Source organism: Spodoptera frugiperda, chromosome 26, assembly GCF_023101765.2.
Source record: "Spodoptera frugiperda isolate SF20-4 chromosome 26, AGI-APGP_CSIRO_Sfru_2.0, whole genome shotgun sequence".
In the NCBI taxonomy this organism is placed as follows: Eukaryota; Metazoa; Arthropoda; class Insecta; order Lepidoptera; family Noctuidae; genus Spodoptera; species Spodoptera frugiperda.
The window spans coordinates 8311131-8333603 of record NC_064237.1 but is presented as its reverse complement, the minus strand read 5'-3'; the positions used below and the strand labels follow the sequence as shown (position 1 = coordinate 8333603).

At 34.0% G+C, this 22473-nt stretch overlaps 1 protein-coding gene across 4 annotated transcripts in view; it reads right to left on the bottom strand.

Annotated features, from left to right (window-relative positions):
- The window catches only part of LOC118264168 (voltage-dependent calcium channel gamma-4 subunit), a 98283-nt gene that overhangs the window by 60476 nt on the left and 15334 nt on the right, over positions 1-22473 (bottom strand). For 2 of the 4 annotated variants that reach the window (XM_050704995.1, XM_050704997.1), the window contains exon 1: positions 1289-1519. The exons of the other annotated variants lie outside the window; for them this stretch is intronic. The gene's annotated coding sequence lies outside the window, so the exon portion shown is untranslated. Of the gene's footprint in view, positions 1-1288; positions 1520-22473 lie in introns of those variants that run through there. 4 annotated transcript variants of the gene reach the window in all.

The window sequence follows — 22473 nt, the reverse complement described above, 5'->3', positions numbered from 1 at the left end:
AGATCCTGCATTCAGCAATCTCTAAAAAACATGAACTTTCTGAACTGTAATCTCTAACACATCTATCAAATGTGGAGATTATGACAAATGTTCTTAAGTAAAGAAGGCCCATAATCGAGTAGTGCCATATTACATACTGTTAATGTATACCTAAGTAAATAAGTATGCCTTATTATAAATTAATTATACGGGCACGTGTATAAGGTATTACTATGGTTCGTTTTCTCATTAAAACTGAGGAAGTTCAAATAAGAAATACTTTTTGTTACAAAGTTGCGTTAATAATGTGTTACGGCGTATAAATCGGGAACATGTAGTAATTACAAGATGCTCTAGATACTAAATAACTAAATAAAATTGTGTTGTTCATCTAGTCACTTAGTAACTTGTACTTGTACATCTCTATGATAACATCAAAAATTGCTAACACTTAATATACTTACATAAATGATTTGTTAAATAAAGTGTTCATTCGTATAACTACGAGTACAAAAGTATGACGTCGTATTTGTTTCAATGTTAAGAGAAAGAAAAAGATACAAACTATTTTTATTCCTAAATGAATAGGCAGAATGTAGGTATATGTATTCAATTGTATGTCCATTTCTGGGTTGAGATATATTTTTTTCATGAAATAAAACAAGTTAAGAAAACCTATTGCTAAACACTCAAGCCTTTTACTTCTAAAGTAATATAATTAATGATGTTAAAGTTTCAAAATTGATTACCGTAATCATTAATTAAAATATTCCCATACATACAGGGTGTATCTTTCAAAGCATATAGGTAGTACATATTTATTAATTTTTATCCACAAAACCAACCTTTCTTTGAAGCAAAATAAATGTTATGTAAAAATCCTTTCATGTTTCATATAAAAGGGACCGATATAATAATGGTAATATCATACTTTGATGATATTGTATATAGGCTCAAGAAAATCGTAATATGTTCAGAATTAAAATATTTTATAGGACTTTTGAAATTCGTTCCTTCAATAGATTTTAAAAGATTCATATGATTAGTCTTGACAGTCACTTTTTATGATAAAAAAGAGTAAAACAAAAAAAAACTAATATCACCATTTATTTTCAAAACTAAGTCATTGCAAAATAGTAATTGAAGAAAATTAATTTAGAGGAAATAAACACCGTTTCTCAATAAAATTCCAAACACCAATTTAGAGTTACACCATAAAACAAACTAGAAAACGTAAAAATCAGGAACCGAACGTTCATTTAAATTAATGACCGTAAACGCTTAAAAGTAACGACAAACAGATACTAACCATGTAACAATCACAGATGTGAACTAAAACAACTCAGTGTTAATCCTTCAATTAACTCACAATATCACGTACATACTCGTAATTTTCACTTGAAGCGTTCACCACAAAAGTTAAAGTCACTTCACTACGCAACCACGATTCTCGTAGTACGCTCGAACCTCCCGCTACGCTGCTACGCCACGCTCTACGCCGGCACGTGCGATCCCCGTAGCAGAGTAGATAAACTGGAGTATAGCCGCTACGAACTCAAGTTCCGAACTTGGCCGACCATTGCCGAGCGCCACCGAGACTTTGTAAGCCGTGATTGATATCAAATGAAATGTGAAGAATGAGTAGTTCTAGAGAGCTCTTTGTTTTAAGGATTATGTTTTTTGCCGTAGTCGTGCGGTGTCGCTGTGATCGTATATCTTTTGTAGAAAAGCCTTTTTTATGCACAGCTGTAGGGTTTTGATAAAAAGAAACATGTTTTATATTGTAGTCGCGATGTCTAATCTTGGGTTCACGGTACGTGTACGTTAACTGAAGTTTATTTTGACACAGTAAAGTTTAATAAAGCTCAGACCACGTTTCCAGTTAATTAGCTCGGTAACATGTTAAGTAATTTTATCCTCGCGTTATATTGGATTACTTAAATGATTTGCTCTCACCTGCCTCGCTGGTTTATCGCATTGTGAACTTTATTTCGTTGGAGAAACGACATACCGTATCTATAGCCACTCGTTAGAATGAACAGCGTTTAAATGGTTTCAAATAATAAAATATTAATTACAATTAGCATTGGAAAAGCGTAACACGAAGCCTGTGTACTTTATAACTGAGATAAAATAAACGAAATCGCTCTTGTGTTTAATTTTGTTCGTATCTACATGAATAATTCAAAATATGATTCTAATAACTATCAACGTTTTGTTGTAGACCTTTACAAAGCCTTTAAGTTTTCTATTATTATCCAATATCTGTTTATTTTATTTGTAGTGTATTTTTATATATTCTAAGTGTGGAAATTATGGGATACCTTTTTATATAGAAGATGGCCACAGTCCAATACTGGTCTTTCATGGGTATATAAACTTAATGACTGCACGGTTGATGCAGTAGCTGGGCAACCGGCTACCACAATGCGTAGGGGTTCGATTCCCATACGAAGCAACTCTTTATGTGATTCAAAAATTATTGTTTTGAGTATGGATGTATTGTGTATGTAAACTTGAATGTTTGTAAACGCACCCGTGACACAAATGGAAAGAAGGGGAAGACACCAAAAATAAGGCAACGGTTTAAAAATATATAAAAATAAAAAGAACCATTGTAAATCCCCGGGTTAAAATCAAAACAATACATTAATGCTTTTCCTGTTCCTATATAAGTACCCGTAATCCAAAAAATCTTTTATTTTTCTCGTGATAATATCATCTGTCTAAGAAATTTTGGCTGTACACGAGAAACGAATTAATTTAAGATTTTCATCACATTAATTTTTACTCAAAGGTACAATACTAAGGCAAAATTTAGATCTTTATAAAATCAAAACTTTTTAATTTAATTATTTCTCTTAGTATCTCTGTTGAGAAACTAATTATAGCCTATCTAAAGTTAAATATTCATGACGTTTATTTTAAGTCTCGCCTTTCAAATGTGTGAAAATTTAGAGTTATTTTTTACTTTGATCACAACATGACTTCATAACAGCTATTGATGTTGATCCAGTATGAGATAGTTGATCCGAAGCTACGGACTACCAAGCAGGTTTACCGGGCCTTCGGCTTGAAATTCAGTAGTAGGAACGGGGTGGTTTTTAATCAGTAAGAGTCTGACACTAACTCTCGCTTGTAATTGGATGATTTTCTCCCCTTAAAAAGATAGTTGATATCGAGACCATTGTAATAAAATTCAAGTCATGAGAACATAAAACATCTCGTATTCTGTGAATCAAATGTCTTTTCACTCCTATTCTAACATGAAAAATTATTGATGATGGATAAATACAAACACCTCTATCATTACAAACCATAAATATACTAATTTATACCCAAAACAAACCAAAATTTGCGACGTAAAGTACTGACAGCACATTAACCCCCTGCCCCAACGATACCCGTAAGACAATATAACATATATTATTATATCATACACAATACATTACATTTACCACCCCTTTCCTTACCAAGGGACGGTTACGTCATAATATGTACTTGGGGGATTTCATGTTCCATGTCCAGTAAGTTTGTGGATGACTCATTGAGTTTACATAATGATTGTGCACAATTTAATGTGATTTTGATGGGCGTGATAAGTGAATTGAATAGTAAGTAAGATTGTGTAGATAAAGATTCTTAATTTAATTCCCGGATTGGAGTAAAGTATTTTTGGGGTGTTCGAAACTTGATAAGTAAATAGTAGAGAGTCTGAAATTGTGGTCGCTTTTTTTGGTAAAAGGTTTGTTTTTTTACGGTATACCCTCGTAAATTAATAGAGAAAAGCTGGACTAGTTTTGAATCTCAGAGGGACTCGTCATCATGAGCAGCGTGCGCTAAAGCGGTGACGTCGTGCAGCCTACTACGTAGGCTAGGTTCCTCTCTCTTACAAGAGATATATTCCAGAACCAGTGAAAAATGTGTTTGTAACAGACGTTTCTATGCCAATCAGAAACACGCATGTTAAAATTATGCACAAAATGATAATCGTCTATTCACCTACACACACAAAATTCTCGCCATCGAATCGCTACAGCTATCACTACTATCGTAACTATCGACTATTGAGATAGCTTACCGGGTAATTGTCAAATTGTATGTGTCACGTAATGTATCAACATGACAATAGCATCACGCCGCACACACTAATCGGAGTGTTGACTGATTTGTAGTGGGCCAACACGAGCACAAGTTACATATTACATATGTACCTATAGGTATACGACTTCATAGGAATAGTAACTTTATGTAGAGACCATTGGTTTTAAATTAAAATGTTACATTATTTTTTACCACTGATTATACTTAATCCTACAACTATGTACCTCATGATATACTAAATATTTATAAGTAGCGGATACTGTTGTTGTCCTAGGGTAACAACTAGTGACAAGTTAAATCAACCGTAATAAATATGGGCTGCGGCTCAGTCTATGGCCCAGTGGGCTGCACCATAATGTGTCAGCATTATGAGTTTAATTAGCGAATCTTTTACTACAATATTACCTGGACAAAACTGCAAAATGTTGTTCTTTTTACTTCTTATTATAGAGAAATTTTTAATCTCAGCATCTAAACAAATTTTAAACCCTTTTAAAGCCACTCGCTCTACTAATAAACGAGTGTCACACAGGTTCATATGTACCTAAAATGAAGTGTTGAACAGAAAAGACAAAGTCGGTACAAATCTACGGGTTAATGAGAGTACGCACTGCGTATTCGGGTAACAATAGATCGAAGCCTATTTACCGTTAAAGGGGGACACATAAGGATGGGTTTGCATCAGCAAGTAATTAGTACACGGCCGGCGAAACGATACCGCATTCAACAAAATTAACTCTAGCAACATTCTTCGTAGATAAACTTCACTCCTGTTATTTTTCGAAGACATTGGCTGAGGTAAAGTAGTAGCTGATGTTTGCTCTTATAAGTTCCATTATAATATTTTTTTACGGTATAAACCAGTCAACGAACTGACGGATCGCCTGATGGTAAGCAAACGCCGTCGCCAATGAACACCCGAAACACCAAGGGCGTTACAAGTGCGTTGCAAGGGTTGTTGGGGAATCAGGGATTGGGAAGGGGGGTAATTGGGGCTCCGGTAACTTCACTTATACAGTGAAACACAACGCAAGCGTTTTTTCACGTCGGTTTTTTGTGAGGCCATGATATCACTAAGGTCGAGCCGGCCCATTCGTGCCGAAGCATGGCTCTCCGACTCTTGTAAAATATGTATTATGTAGGTGTGATTATTACTAAAACATAAAGTCAAAGTCAAAGGCATTTATTTCAATTAATCCTTAATTAGTTACTTTTGAAACGTCAAATTAAATTGGCCGTCAGTCTGGCTGATGACTTACACCTTTTAATCCCCGAAAAGGTACACAGAGGTACATTTTATACGATGTAATACTGATTTATTGTTAATCATTGGAATAATTAGTTATTTTTTATCATTTGTCCAATCTAAATACAAAAGTCACAGTAATGTTAACATTGATCCATTACTTAGTATGGAACTCGAGGTTGATACCTCAGGCTTAGGAGTCCATTACCAAGTAAATAATAATATTATAGGCAACGTTTCTTCTTTAGTTTCCTTCTCATCGAAACCGAAACATTGGTATCGCAGCAAAACTTTCCGCTTCAAAGTATTGTGTCTCATTTTATTGAAGTGCTTCCATCAATTGAGTTTCCTAGACACGAATGAAGTATATCCACGTCGTAATATATGCCTTTTTGTGTATCGAATGACAGATGTATCTTTGTATCGGTTTTTCCTTAAATGGGGCTGAGGTATGTTAGTTATATTCGTTTTATATGATATGAAGAAAGGATATGTAAGTAATAAACTAATATTTATTTATATATCTGCCATCCCTGACTGACAACTGCAAAGGGTGCTACGTAGATTATAATATAACTAGCTTTCCGCCCGCGGCTTCGCCCACGTGTAATTCGGTTATATATAGCGTTTTTTAATGATCTCGACAGGGCTTTTTCTTCCACAGGCTGAAATCTTGTTACAACTGGAATTAAATATAGCCTGTGTTACTCAGGGATGATGTAGCTTTCTAATGGTGAATGTTTGAAATCGATTCAGTAGTTTCGGAGTTTATCGATTACATGTGTAAACAAACAAACATATAAAAAAATAGATTGTTCCTCTTTATAATGTTCAGGATTATAAAGAGGAACTCTTTATAATAGTCAGGATCTGATGATGGTATTCCAGGGAAATCAAGGGCAAACCTCAAATTTACAGGCAATTACGTTTTTGACAATTTCATAGATCTGTTTAAGTATTTGCGTCTGATAGTCATCATCCCATGTGAATGAGCTGATGATGGAAGGTACAACTCCTCAACGGTTAGGAGTTGAAAGAAAATTCTTACGAAGTTATACGTACATGTGAGGCTATTAGGTTGACCTGATAATAAAAAGTAAATCTCATTAACGTTAAGAATTTAGGTGAAAATGGATGCGGACAAATTTCGTCTCTTCACTTGTTTCCTTTTAGCTGTTTGTATGGGTAGTGTTAACACAAAATAGGGATTTAAAGGCGTGATGTTATTAATGTTATGCATGTATGTACATAATTATGTATGTTATTATGTATGTTAAAGAGACGACTGAAAGTTGTCATACAAAGTCTTTTTTTAAGGATGGGAAATCATCAAATGACCTCTCCCGCTCTGGGTGGAACGGAAGGGAGTGTCAGACTTTTACTGACTAAAACCCACCTCGTTCCTTCAGTTGCCCTTTGCGTTCCGGGGCCACGGTATCTCGTTAGAACTTTCCCGCAGCCCCGGCTCAGTTTATCCCGTTTCCCCCCTTGGGGGTTGACATTTCAAAAATCCCTTCTTAGTGCTCACTTATGTTACTAAAGGAACCTCTGTTCAAAATCTCAGACTCCTATACCGAGCGGTTTCGGCTGTGCGTTAATAAATCAGTCACCCAATCGCACCCCCTAAATCACGATTGGGGGGTATTAATACACTATGTACGTGTTCATGCCAAGTTTCAAGTTTATAAACCCAAGGAATAAGATTTTTCATAGAAACGTTTTTACCCCTTTTCCCCCCCTTGGGGGTTGAATTTCCAAAAATCCTTTCTTAGTGCTCCCTTACATATCCCAAGGAACCTACATTCCAAATTTCAGCTGTCTACGACCAGTAGTTTCGACTGTGCGTTGTCTGTCAGTCAGTCAGTCAGTCAGTCACTCAGTAACGGAAGAGTTTTATATATATAGATATGGTGTCGGCTGGAGTGATTTTAGTGAAATTAAAATTCTACATTCGCTTAAAGAAAGTTACCTAACCGCCCAAATAGTGAGCCTATGTAGTTGTATAAGCATAAAAAATACAAGTAATTTCTCCTGAACTCATCAGACCAGAACAAGAAATTATATGTTTAAGGATGTATAATATAAACATTTACTCGCACTCATCTGTAAATATAACAGCAATTTACGTTAACCTAAGCTCATGATGTACGGATATTGAATTTATTATCATTAGGGAACCCACTCCGAAGGGTTAGGTGATTAAACCCTCTGCCTACCCAAGACAATCGACTCGCACTTAGGCAATTTGAGAAATTTCTGAAATATCTTTCTTGGACGGAGACAATCGCCAAATATTACGTGACCTCTGTTAAGAAGAGAAATGAACTAAGAGAGGTATCAACGTATGTAGTTATATGGTGACGCGTGTATTGATAATAATGTTATTATACTAAAATATAACTTCGTTTGTCAGTGTCGTTGGTCGATGTGACCGCTACACGTGTTCTCGGGTTAAACCTAAACGTCGTGATGTGTTATAGTTTGTCGATTTTCAAAGGGTCAGCACATAGCTGAAAATTGAAGTTGACACACGGATTCAAGTTCACTCTTTAGTATAAGACAGATAATTATAAGATAACAGGAGAATATTAGTAGAGACAGGCGGGTCCCGGCTCGAAAAGCAGGAGCAGTAGCAGGAACAAGGAGGTTTTTAGTCAGTAAGAGTCTGGCACTTCCTAAAAAAGGTACTTACAGCCTTTATCTTACAGGGGATTACCATACATTGTGTTACTCAGAACACTTTAATACTTGTAATGTCTAACTGCGCTACTCAGATTAATCAAAAGATTACTTAAACTATTCCTTAGTAACGATTTTGTTCCAAAAACAATCGCTAAGGACCTAAGGACCTATGTTATGTTAAGTAAACATTAGATGCCTTTGAGTACCGACGTAAGAAAGGTTATCATTTATTTTTAATTCAAAAGAGACAAAAATATAAATGTAACCTATATAAAACTTCGTTTTCATTATTCTATTTTCAATAGCACAGAATAAAAACGAATGAATTCATTCATTCATTTACAGACACGCATAGAACCTAGGCTTTGTATAGAAACGTAGTCTACTGAAATTCTTTAGGCAAAGAAAATTGAGCACTAATGCCTTTTTTGAATTCCCAAGGCTATAGGAATTTCTAAAGAACATTTCTAAGTCAATAATTTTAAGAGCCAAATGATAATAGACGTCCTCAAGTATTATTTTTTTTTGGAATTTTCTGCAATGTGATGTTGATGCGATTTGGATTGTAGTAACCTAAAGAAATTAAACTAAACTATGGGAAAGTCAAAGTCAAAGTCAAACCATTTATTCGCAGTGTTCTGTTTTTATTTTATTTTTTTAAATAAAGTAAAATCATAAATCAAAACACAAAATAAAAGTCAACCTTTGAATTTTATGAGCAGCTTACATAATTGTTAAATGAGTTCCGATTAATTTCAAGCCTCTCCAGGGACCCATAGTCAAAAATAACTGGCACAGGAACTATCCACTGCGGAATGTATCCATGATATGAATTGAATTTCAGCAGAAATAATTCGAGTATTTTGTGTAATTCACAAATTGTAGTTCCACTTAGGTAACTATATACCTATGAGTTTGTATACAACATAATTATACCAAAGAACGGAGCTGCGGACTACCGGGGCTCCGGCTTGATGGGACAGAAGTAGTAATGGGGTAGTTTTTAGTCAGTAAGAGTCTGACACTCCCTCTCACCTCGCACAAGGCGGGAGAAGTTATTGACTTTCAACCCTCAAAAAAAGCTACTAAAGAACGATGAAATCTGAAAGTTTATCCGAAACTCTTAATATTGTCTTATACAGTCAACATTTCATCGAATAATTGCAAGCTTTGTTTATCACCTGGCCTTCCATAGCCATCCATCATCCACCATTAGAAGATTAATCATCTACATAATCATAATTATTCATTAGTATCTATTCATATATACACAATTATATTGTATACAATCTATCTTAATATACATACTTAGTGTTTGATTACGATCATAATCTAGTACTTAATAATTAAGCTAATTACTAAGTAACGTTCCTATTTACACAAGTATGGACCAAGTTAATGTGGGTCGTGTTTAGCTTGTGTAATTAGCTTTTATTTTGCCGCTTGATAATGTTATTAAAGCTTTGTAGTGTAATTGGAACATGGTATTTTAATGTGGGCTGTATCGTTGGTTTGAATCGTATTTGAATATACTTGAAAAAGTAAGCTCTGTGTAATTAAACTCTGTATACGTAACATCATGCCTTTTATCCCCGAAGGGGTAGTCAGTGCATATTATAGCACGTAATGCTACTGTATAATGTACACCCACTTTTTAGTGTTAAGCCTATTGCCATTTTATACTTAGCACAGTTCCAGACTACTTGCGCTTTTCGAAAATTTTGCAGTATTAGTACTGAAAATTTTCGAAAAGCAGAAAAATGCCCAATATTGTTTTGCCCAACTCGGGAATCGAACCCAACACACCGCGCTCGGTAGTCGCACTTGCGATCACTCGTCCAACGAGATGGTCACATAGTCAGTTACACTTGATATAATTATGATAATAGGCGACTCAAGTTATACTATGGAATGTGTCTATGTGCAAAATAATTGAAATACAAACAGTTACAGAATGCGCCTTGGCCTACAGACAAATTGAACAGGAATAACAAAAAAAGAGAAAAAGTAATAAAGCTTAGGTATAGCAAAACGAGAAAACTTCCTTAAATGTTAAATAATAAAAAACGTACTTGTACGAAGTACGTATTTTTTGTTGCAGTATGTTAGATGCACATTCTCTTTCGATTCGAATTCAGTTATAGGTATTGGCCTCACGTAAAAAGCAAAACCAAACCAAACCGGGCAAAATGTCCAAATGATATTTTGATACTGTTTAGAATTTTAAAACAGTACTATTGTTCTGTCGGGTACAGAGACAAACAAAGAAACATATTTTAAATCCTTTAAAGCTACAGTAAAAGATATGTTTCACAGAAAAGAAAAAAATAAGTTGATTTTTTGCCAAATATTGCCAAATTCGAATCGCAATCTACATATAAAAATTAATATTCATTTCATTTGGTTTATTCTTGTAAATGATGGCTCGGGTGCGGATACATTTATATAAAACTTGTATTTTAAAGATATAAAACAAATCTAGGCCACAAAAAAAGCTCTATAAAACCTTTTTTATTACATTGAAATAAGATTTGTACATTATGTAGGTACATTTTTACTATAAAAGTCAAAGCATTTAATTCAAATTAGTCTTGAATTAAGCACTTTTGAAACGTCAGACTGGATTATCCGTCAGTCTGTCTATCAGTGAAGCTAGGTGCTCGTTCCAAAGTGTAGCTTCGAATAGAGAAACACAAACAAGAAACTCCATCGTTACTCTTTTCAAAAACAAATATTTTTAATATGCATTTATTTTATGTCATTTAGGACACAGGTAAGCTATAAGTAATAATTAATTAAAGAAGATTTACATAAAAGCCATATGCCATAAATATAACATTTACCATTAGAATAATAAGAAAATATCTAACTAACACTAAATACAACGTCAAAACCTGAACATTATCAGCGAACACCAAACCAATTTGTTCGGGCAATAGCATAACCTCTACAATACGAGCAATGGAGGAAAATAGGTACTTATCTATCTCAGAATGGGCAGAAGACTGCACAATTTAATTGAAATATTATAATATCAATGAGCGTCGCCTTCCATAATGCATACTCACTGCTCCTATCCTTAACGGCAAATTCGGATCGTTTGTGTTCATTAGTTAGTGTCCACTAATGGAAATGGCCACGACCAAGCGAAATGGCCCCAGAATGGTTTCGCGCGGCATTTAACCTCTCGCCTGATGCATATACGTTTTTAGACCACATTTCTGGGTGGAAATGTTTTATGAAAGTATTTTGAAAGGTTTATGATTATCAAAATGTGTATGTAAAGGCGTTTGTGTCTGAGTATGAAATATTTTAATTGTAATAAAGATTGTAGACGTCGTAAATATTTTTCCGTGTTGGTATCGAATCTGAGACATGTTCTTTCGGTCACTTTGTCGATTAGTCAAGAATTAATTTTCAGAATTGTATGTTAATTTCACTAACCACCAAGTCACCAATTTACCAAGAAGCAGTTGGTTCAGGTTTTATGTTAGGAACTCCTACAAAGACTTTCGCAACAAAACAGAAGAAACGCGTTTTTGCGCTATACGAAAAAGTCTCAATCTAGCTTAAATCTATCTTGAAATCTGGCATTTGATTGATAAAGTTCTTTTATCATGTCTGATTCCATACCTTACATTGACGTATATAACTCTTCTATCATGTACCTACATAAATATATAGGTATAGGTACCTATACTTCTCGATTTTAACGTTCGAACAGTAGCCCAAACTCCTTCAATCAAGTCTACCCCGGGAGTTATTGAACGCAATCAATATTATTACGTTTCTCCTGTACTGCCTACATCTCCTATGGATTCCACAAAGTTACCGGGAATGTGTTAGGCGGGTTCTTATAACATTTGAGTTTCGTATTCAATGCGAGCTGAACTATTTTGATGTTTTCATTGAAGTCTTTTTCTGATATTTATTACGCTACTCAAATTACACGTATTGCACGTCTGATTTAATTCCAATTATTGCAATGTTTATTTTAACTAAAATAAAAAAATCTAGAATCACAAAACACTTATGCCGAACATTAGTTGGAGCACATTTCACTTGGCATTTCATTAACGTATTCGTAACCATAATTGCGTTTACATTTTAATTGTCTGCAATCATATCCATAATACTATCAACTGACTTCTCCAAACAGATCCAGAATATATCAAATACCAAACATCAAACTAATAGAGCGTTCACAACCGATCTTAACTTTGACTATGGGATATAAAGCATAAATGTTCATGAATACGTTGACGATCAAATAGCACTTAAGGCAAAGTGATGGCTCCTTCACAAGATAATTTGTATCGAGCCAATGCAAGCATTAAACGTGATTACTAGCCCACGTTTTAGAGCACCATGAACCTTGCCATAAAGTCCATGGGTTTAATTCCCAACACCCATAATGTAAGGTAATCTAATTTATAACTTCATTGCTGTCAGGTGAAATAAAACAGAGGCTGTTGTTTTAAAGGTTGTTTATTTTGTGTATCTATTTTATATTTTGTTGATATTGTTATTTTTAGTAGCGTATTTTTTTTAGAGTAGATGTGTCGTGGCTGGGATTATGTCTGGTATTATGGGATATGGTATGCTATACAATCCAAACATCCCACATTACCAGGCACCACCATATATTATGTTATCCATACCACGTATTAGATAACACATATCTTTTTACCAAATGTGTCTGTATATTCATTAAACAAGACCAATATAGTTAACTAGCTCATTTACACCTAATCGTATCTGAAATACAAGATATAATTACCAAGAAATAAAATATGATATACATCTGCTTTTAATGTCACAGTAAAACATTACACTCATCTAAAATGTTCACAAAATGTCGATAGTTAAGTCTTTCGGATGGAACTCATATCTTTTTGATTTGAAACTGTAAAAGGTAATGAGTTAGATGATCCGTTTCAAACTATCACATTTTGTGACCACGCGCGGCGGGTGAGAGCTTAAACAGATGCGGTATTGAGCATTGAGTCGCATTCACACAAATTGTGAACATTCAAAATTAACTTTAGTTGTGAAATATTTAAAGATTATTTTCCTTCTCTCTATGTCCTATAAAGGAAAATAAACTCACTTCTAATTCATGAAAGATAAATTATTGATTCCAAAGACGTGTATTACACACACGTACATTATTACTAATAACTGTAATGAGGCTTTATTATTTAGAAAGGACACATAATGAAAATAATGAAACCGGTATATGGCAACAGGTTCACCCCCTATTACATGGGACTTATAACACAAATGGTGAAAAGTGGGTGTACACTGTACAGTGGCATCACGTGCCGTAGTGTGCACTGGGGATAAAAGGCGTGACGTTGGAAGTACATAACGAAAATCAATTCAAAACTACAACCTCCATTAAAACATAACAGCAGTAAAAACAAACAAAAAAGTGCTAACATAATCTTAAATTTTTAACTCATAACATGGGGTTATTCACATATTCAGAGATCATATAGAGAGAAAAAAGGGCTCACACTTACATACAATAAAACGATTCATTCGAATTGGTCATGATACTCTGGAGCGCACCTAACGATATAAACCTGGAAGCTGGGAGTTGGGACCATGGATATGGTCGCCGTCGTTTCAGCACATCCAACTGTCGACTTGTGGCTGTACAACCAGCGGATTTCTTTTTTTATATTTTTTTAAACGATGCCCCATACTGGATTTTTTCCTGTGTCGTAGGTACAAACATAATATAAGTTCACAGACACATACACCCAGACCTGAATAAACAATATGTGGATCAGTCACTACGAGTCACCGCGCCAACCGTGCAGTCGAATCAGTCAGATTTTTTTTTCATTTATTAAAATTAAGAAAGAACTAGTTTGCCCCAAAATTACTAAACTAATAGTAAAACCTAAATATGTAATGATATAATTATGTATGAATGTCTCATAGACTGAAGTATGATAGAAATAACGGGAATAACCGTTCTAGATAATAATTTTGTATTTTTTAAACATTTCGCAGTACCTACCTACATGATTGGAGGAAAGTCTGGAATTATTTAGCGAAGTGCTAAGATAAGTTATGTTACGAAATATTATTCTTTAATTAGGCTAAATCAATTCCATTTAAGGTATGTTTGTATTCATTAAAAGCGTTTCTATCATAGATGAAAATGATAGGAAAAGAAAAATATCTCGAGAATATTCTTGAACGTAATGGAAGTTGGCAAAATATTTATACAAAAATGAATAAAATTGTAATAAAAAGCCATTTGGTAAAATAATTATATCAATTACTTTATATGGTGAGCCATGCTTTGGCACGAATGGGCTGCCTCGACTCGAGTGATATACCAAGGCCTCACAGAAAACCGATGTGAAACAACGCTAACGTTCTGTTTCGTTGTGTGAATGAGGTTACCGGAGGCCCAATAACCTCCACCCCCAATCCTTGATTCCCCAATAACCCTTAAATTTCTAGCCCCCAAACGCCGGCAACGCACTTGTAACTCCTCTGGTGTTCAGGGTAACCATGTACGGAGGATTGCTTACTATCAGGTGACCGGTATTCTCATCATAAAAAAAAAACAGCAAGTCTACACGTGTATTGAAAGAAAAACAATTTTTATTCTCCAATAAATTAATACATCACCACTCAAAGTACAATCATCGAATTTCAACCCTAACGAGCATTTTCAAACTATCTGAGAAGTAAGATTCGCGAATCGTTTTCCTTATTCTTGATTGAGATTGGGACGTGAGAGTGAGCGATGCCAAATCAAGATGGCGTTACACCCCGATTCTAATCAATTATAAGCCTTCTAACTTTAGTCAATGAAAATGTTTGGGCGGAATCGGCTTGAAATATCTCACCAATCTCGATGTAATTAACGCTATAATGACATGGCTGTGGCTGTGGATGTAAATATATTACTGAGATTTTTTCCCCTTTTTGCTTAACGTGTGTGTGATTGACATGGTTTCTTAGTGGTTTGGTTTGTAATGGGTTATTTTATAAGTTTCATCAGTTATAGGTTTAGTGAGGTTTTTTTTTATTCTATAAAAACTAATGCTTGACTACAATCCCACCTGATGGTAAGTAGTGATGTAATCGTTGATGGTGAGGCGCACTAGTTTCTTAAGAGCCTATTCACTCTAGACTTAAAGACACCCACATTATAGTCCGATGTTTAGATCCTGTAATTTCAAAATACAGTATAAGATATCAAAATCTTTAGTATGAGTTTGCTTTACGTTTGATTGGTTTATTCAAGCCGGCCAATCAGAGCGGAACGCGCTCTTGTTTCGATTACTTTAAACGTTAAGCAACCTGGTACTGCTTTTATTTAAACAGTGAAAACAATAGACATTTTACTTTTATCATGATCATTAATTCACACGTAAAAGCAACGAGTAGGTTCATAAATTGTTGTGTTTGTATAAGACAAAGACTTCCGCAAAACCTCATAATACATATCAATATCTAACTAAATATATTATTATTTTCTGTTCTCTACATGTAAGTGTTTCTTCATTACCTACCTTTTTACCCTCGAATTTCGTGGCCCCACTCATACGCTAGGAATACGATATACCGCGGCTGTGCCACCAGGTATAACCCGTTTTATTACATCCAATTTTATTTTATGCCCCTCTCATACCCGTATTGATCGTTCGATAGATCTTTATGCATTCAAATCTTTATTTCAAGTCCCAAACGACGTTTTAATGTTCTGTCCAATGTATGTACAGTCAGACATGACGTTTTATATGAGGTTGGCCCAATACCATTACATATAGAGTTTAGAACATTGCGTTTTTATATTGCATGTGAATTAGGTAGTATGAATGCAGTTGACTAGTCATAAAGATTTATGTCAATTGTACTTTTGTTAGAGTAAGATATTTTTCGTTTGTATTGTTTAAAAAAATATAATTTAGCATTGAGTTCTGGTTATATTTTCTTGTACATATTTATTTGATTTAATGGTTTTGACACCAAACGATCCGGAGTTGGGGACTACCTAGCAAGTTTACCGGGGCCTCAGTTCGAAAAGCAGGAGTAAGAATAGCGTGGTTTTTAGTCAATAAGAGTCTGACACCCCCTCTCGCCTCGCCCACGGCGGAAGAAGTCACTGGACGATTTTAACCCCTCAAAAAAGGGGCACCGAACGGTAAAATATTGGCCAGGAAAGTCATTAAGAATCTCAATTTGAATAACGAAGATTATTCTCCATTCCAATATTGTGAAAATACTGAGTTTAACTATAGAGTGTACTATTACTGATATTACACCACTATACATAAATAAAATATAATAACTTGGAATACTTTTTCATGTACGTACACAGGTAAAACTTTTACCAAATAAACGTAACAGAATACATTATCAAATACATTGCTCTGCCATCATTTTTCTGTATTTCAGACTCGGAATATTCTAAGTATTTCTCCAGACTTTTACTTTGAAGGATTTACGATTCTTTTAGTTTGTATTTTATTACTAGCTTTTACTACTGACTTGGTATACGTGGAATAAAACAAATACTTGGAGTTCATATTTAAAATTACCGAGAAATACATACATACATAACCTCACGCTTGTCTCCGATTGGGATAGGCAGAGACAATGAAACACCAATTTTCGCGTCATCAAAAGTCATCAGTTTTTTCTATGCAAGTTCGGCTTTGGTCTTACTAGTGAAAACTATTATAAGCAATTTCCGTATTTTTATAAGATTTCAACTGACTCATCTAGTTTTAAGCCATACTAAGGGCCTATAATCATGAGCATCATACGTATCTATGTAACTTCAGTTATCGTTCACTGCCTATAGTAAAGGGCCCCAGGTATAGGTGAAACTATTCATGTAATTTTTTACCATAAATACCTAATATCGCGAGCGATATTTAATATTATAACAAAATCCTCCATTTTACTTTTTCTTCAATACTGACTAATTTCAATTTTATATAAGGATTATTATTAAGTAGATAAGAGTAATAAGCAGAGATTTAACCAAGGTACCTGAGTATTACGAATGATGTGGGTCCTTTTACTGACGGTGAAGCGTAATATATCCTGCTCATATAAATGTTCGTCTTATTATGATTTCTACACCCGTTTTACATTACGTTACATATTAAAATTATACATTAGGTGCGACGATTTATGAAAGTGAGACAGTCAGTTTGATTTTGAGTAGGGATTTTATGAGATGAGTAATAGGAATTTATGTTGGGAACATGTTTGAGGGTGATGAAGCTTTGTTTGATTTTGAATATTATAATATGTACTTGCAGTTGTATGTGTGTGAGAGGTATACCTATTTTCGGTTTAAATATAATCTAGAATTTTATGGTTATAGTGTTTAATACAGGATGAAATGACTTTAAATGTCTTTCATTTGATGTTAAATGTGACTTTTTTGCGGGTGGAAAATCATCCAAGGTCTTTTACCACCTTAGGCAAGGCGAGAGAGACTCTTACTGACTAAAATAAAAACCACTCCGTGTCAGACTCTTACTAACTAAAATCTACCCAGTTCCTACATACTTGTAGTCATTATAACGGTCCACGTACAACTTACATTATATAATCTATAGACCTGTTCTCAATATTTCTTTCTTCTTCTAACTTACTTTAGTAAATTCCAATCCATAATACCTAACTTTATTCATTCCTAATGTAAACGCTAAATATTTTCTGTTTAGACACACAAAAATGTAGGTCAAAAAAGTTATTGAGAATTCCAATGTCATAAAAATCCACGCTCGGTTTACTTGCCAAATAAATTTCCAAATCTGTCGAGAACTTCAGACACTTTCTATAATAATACTTCTAGAACATTGAACCTCTTAGCATTATACTGTCTCTAGTTGAAATTTATCTTAGTATAGAGCTTCAACTATACGAGAATTTTTCGCATAGTTCTAGCCTTGAGACGCTTCGTCCGGAATACCTTTTTACAATATAAATGCTGACATATAATAATATACAGGCGTTGGCGTATTATTCAACGTCCCGCCCGAATAACTCGACTAACTGTGGAATGTCTAATTAGGAAACAGGTGCCACACTACTCAAGTTCAAAACGTACAGAAGTTTCGGACACTTCGCAGTCCATTGCGCCACTCGCACACAATTTATGGAATAAAATTAGTCGGAAAATCGCAATGAAAATGTAAGTTCTGTTGCAAGATTTATATGGTTGTTAGATTTTGTAATGACTGTTAATAAGTTTCTCGCTTTTTTATTGTAGTGAAGTATTAACATAATAACCTTCCTAACCAGTATAACCTTCTTTTATCTGAACCAATTTAAAGCAGTAAAATATTCATTGAAACTTGTTATTAAGATATTAAAGGTAAAAAATTACCTGATCTAAACTAGTTTTCAAAACTATAACGGGATAAGTAAAAATGCAAACTTGCTATTTACTACATCTTTTAATGTAAATCTTATTCGAATTAAATGAAAATTATTCGTTTCTAAATATTATTTTACATCATATCAACAGCCAATTACTGACCAAAGCCTCTTTTCGCAAGGAGAAGGTTTAATATTTACAACTTAAGTTTTAAAAATCGACATATTTATTGACATTATTATATCTTTACTTTATCAGTCCATTAACACACCTTTACAAAACAAATCCGTTTTATAGAACAGACTACAAATAAACACAAACTTCTAAATGCCATATCAGAAACCGCTTGAAAATTAATTACTCTAAATCAATCAGTGATTCGACCTTCATTAGCATATTATTCAAATTGAGACTAAGATACTCCACTTATTAGGCTGATACATTGATAGCATCAATTATAATGTACTAGATTCTGCCAGCGGCTTCGCCCGCGTTCCTATGGGATAAAAAGGAACCCAAGTCAGCTCATACCCTGTCTGTATACTAAATTTCATCAAAATCCGTTCAGTAGTTTCAGCGTCATTGACGAGCAAACGTTCAAACACCCAAACAAACTTTCACTTTTATATTATTAGTGTGATTACATCATGTACCTAATATGATATGTCTATTGTTCAATCTTGCTTAGAAATTATATTTCCTAGTTTTCTCACGACGTTTTCCTTTAAGTTTGTTAGTGGTGTCTTAATAATCTTAGAATGTACATATAAGTTGGAACTCAAGCATAATTTATTGAGCATTCAATATATGTACTACTACATATTATTTACATCTAAACTAGAAAACATAAAAAATAACCCGGAATAAGTCACATTGTTACTTTGCTGTTGGTAGCTTTCGCGCACGCATGAAAGCGATCTATGATCATGAAAAGCGGGTGTCTTAAGCCTCCAGGTCACCTCAACAGTTTCTACATTATTGTTTAATTAAATAAATAAACATTGACAATCCATTTCCATAGAAACACTGTCCACCAGGCTTAAACTACGCCAATCAAATGAATTGTGAACCAAAACGATTTAAATCTGTGTTGTTAGGTCTAAATCCCTTCGGGGTTTAATATAATGGATATGAGTCGTCATTTGAAATGTCTGCTGTTTGATCCCCCCAGAGCGAATACATTTGGCCGTCATTCAGACAATTAATCAATACCCTTTCTGATAGATTTATACGTATCATGGGGATTTTTATGATCGATTGTTTAAAAGCACCTTTAGTGTTAATGGGAGTTACATTTAGATGTTTTGCGTAGATTTGTCAATACAAATTGTGATAGAATGTACCTACCTTATTCTTTATTCTGGCTGATATATATTTTATACGGTATATCTAAAACTGGACGTAAAACCATGTATTTTAGTAATATTCATATTAGCTAATACTAGCTTCTACCAGTGGCTTCACCCACGTTCCCGTGGGATAAAAAGTATCATATTACCAAGTCAGTTCATATACCAAATTTCATCGAAATCCGTTCAAATAGTTTAATCGTGATTAACGGACCAACATCCAGATAAACAAACTTTCACATTTATAATTTTAGTGAGCTGTATACCTTAAATTTTAAATATTCATTAAAATTATAAAAAATTACATTAATTAGGATACTGCATTAATATTAGTGAAACAAAATAATACACACATCGTTTGGTAAATAGGCCATTTTAATCTATATTCCTGTCAATGGTGTAATTCTATTTTATTATGCTTAATCCCGTGAGAGGTTGTTACAAATTGCATGTTACATTGAATTTAATTATTCATATACCTGTGCCAAAAACGCTGTGAAATGTATAGCTGCCCAGTTTTAAACAAACTTTTGTGATACATCATAATGTTTCGCCTATTTGGTGAAAAGGGTGTGCACAGTAAAATCGCCTCTACGTTATTAAGATCACAATTTGATATATGAATTACAAAGGTTTAAAAGATAGTTTGACTACAGTAGGAAGATAGATATAAACTGAGTACCTAATAGGTACTATTTTGTAGGGAAAATCATCCAATGCCCTCTCCCGCTTTGAGTGAGGCAAGAAGGAGTGTCAGACTCTTACTGACTAGAAACCATCCCATTCCTATTCCTGCTTTTCGAGCCAGAGCCCCGGTAAAGTGGACGGCAGTCCACTAGGCCTGCTATGCCATTGTGCCGTCCGCCACTTCGGACCTAATGAACACTTAATAGGTGTCGTATATTTCTTAAGGAAATACAGCCTAGGTTATTTGTGTTTTTAATATCATCATTACCATCATTCGCCCGATTCTCTCCACAACAGAAAATATGCCTCATTGCATGCTACTCGTACGGAGCTCGTTCTTCAACTCTCCTACATATTTATACCTATCCATATAACTACTCTCATAATATAGTACACTCGTATTTACGTAACTCAAGCCAGTTTATCTTACCATCTCAGTATGAAAAGTAAATGATTGGTACATGCATTAATTTCTTTTCCCCTCCAAGTTTTTCTCTCGTAGTATTTTCGGAACATTTGCACATATTATTCAATTATTACCATATTGAACGTTGCGGTGTAACGTGTAAAAGGCACGGCTGATGGATATTAAAATTATGTTTTCACTTTTAGAATGGTTTTACATAATTTGTTTTTGTGTTGAATTGTTTTTCTTTTTGTTTGACTGTTTTACTCATTGTTTATTGCATTATCACGTTTACCAGTAATTTATGTTTGTTTTTTTTTTATAAAGTTCTGGTAAAACTTTGAACTGTAAAGTATTTGATCGAATAAGATAGACTTTTCATTATTTTTTATGTTTTTCGGCTTACTTACGTAACTGTTTGATAAGGAATTCGACTAGTTTCATGTTATGCTAGAAGCTCTTTAGTATACATAAATTTATTTGCTGGCACTGTATTTATCGTATTAGGTGTGCCTGTAAAAATAGACGTAATGTTTAATTAATAAAGTAATTAATTATTAACATCAAACGGATGAACAATATTATGAATCAAAGATGGATCGTCCATTCTACCTACAGGGTAGAATATGAACATCGATATAAAAAAAGCTCCAATCGAAGCAGTTTGGTAAAAGATTTTTGAAACTTGACAAATATACAGTTAGTATTAAAGAAATCGACTTACATAACAATCGCTTCTAGACATTGTAAGAAAGCGTCGACTCAATATTAAGTAAAGAAGAAGTTTTAATCTAAAAATGTGAAGAGGTTTCACATTATACAAGTATTCTAGGCCTAGGCGATCAAGGTCGTATAAGTTTATCGAGTTAACACGGTTTGAGGATCGTCTTCAAAAGATAGAGGATTTTTATTCAGACTAGCTTTGCCTAGTTTTCTTAGTGATTTATCATCTTATATAGAAAAGGATTTAATTTAAATAATTCTTATTCTTTAGTCGTGGTGTTATTGAAATGAAAGACTTTTTAAAGTATCGTGATTATTTATATCATTGTCTAGAATTTGGTTGACTATTGGCAGTTGAACTTATGCAGAATTTTAAATGATTTTGGGTAAATAATAACGTTGTCCTTGTCATTATTATAATTAAGTACGAATATAAATATGGTAACTTTATTATTAGCTACTTATACAATGGGTACATACTAATAGGGATGATGAACAGTATATACATAGATAAATTGAAACAAAGTTTTGGCGTGGGAGCAGATACGCATTTCTAAGTATAAAACGTATCTAGAAGTGACTTCATACGACAATTCAAATAAAAAGTATCTTCTAAAGTATTTGTTTCCGTAAGAAATTTAAAAGTACGCGTCTTACGGTCTAGTAGCAAAACTAAGGAATTACAGAAACAGAAACACATTTACACCACATCACTACCGAGTGACGACGTGCAAGGGCAATGCCCTCATGGCTTGTATCTTTACTTCAAGGAAAAATGCGACTAACAATGATATCAAAAAAGTTTCAAATAGCCTGAAGCAAAACAAAATGTCGTTGGTAATGAGGGAACAAAAGCTTTATGTTAGAAAAATGTGGACAATATACTTTTCATTACGTTGAAAGGTAGTTATTGTTGAGTATATTT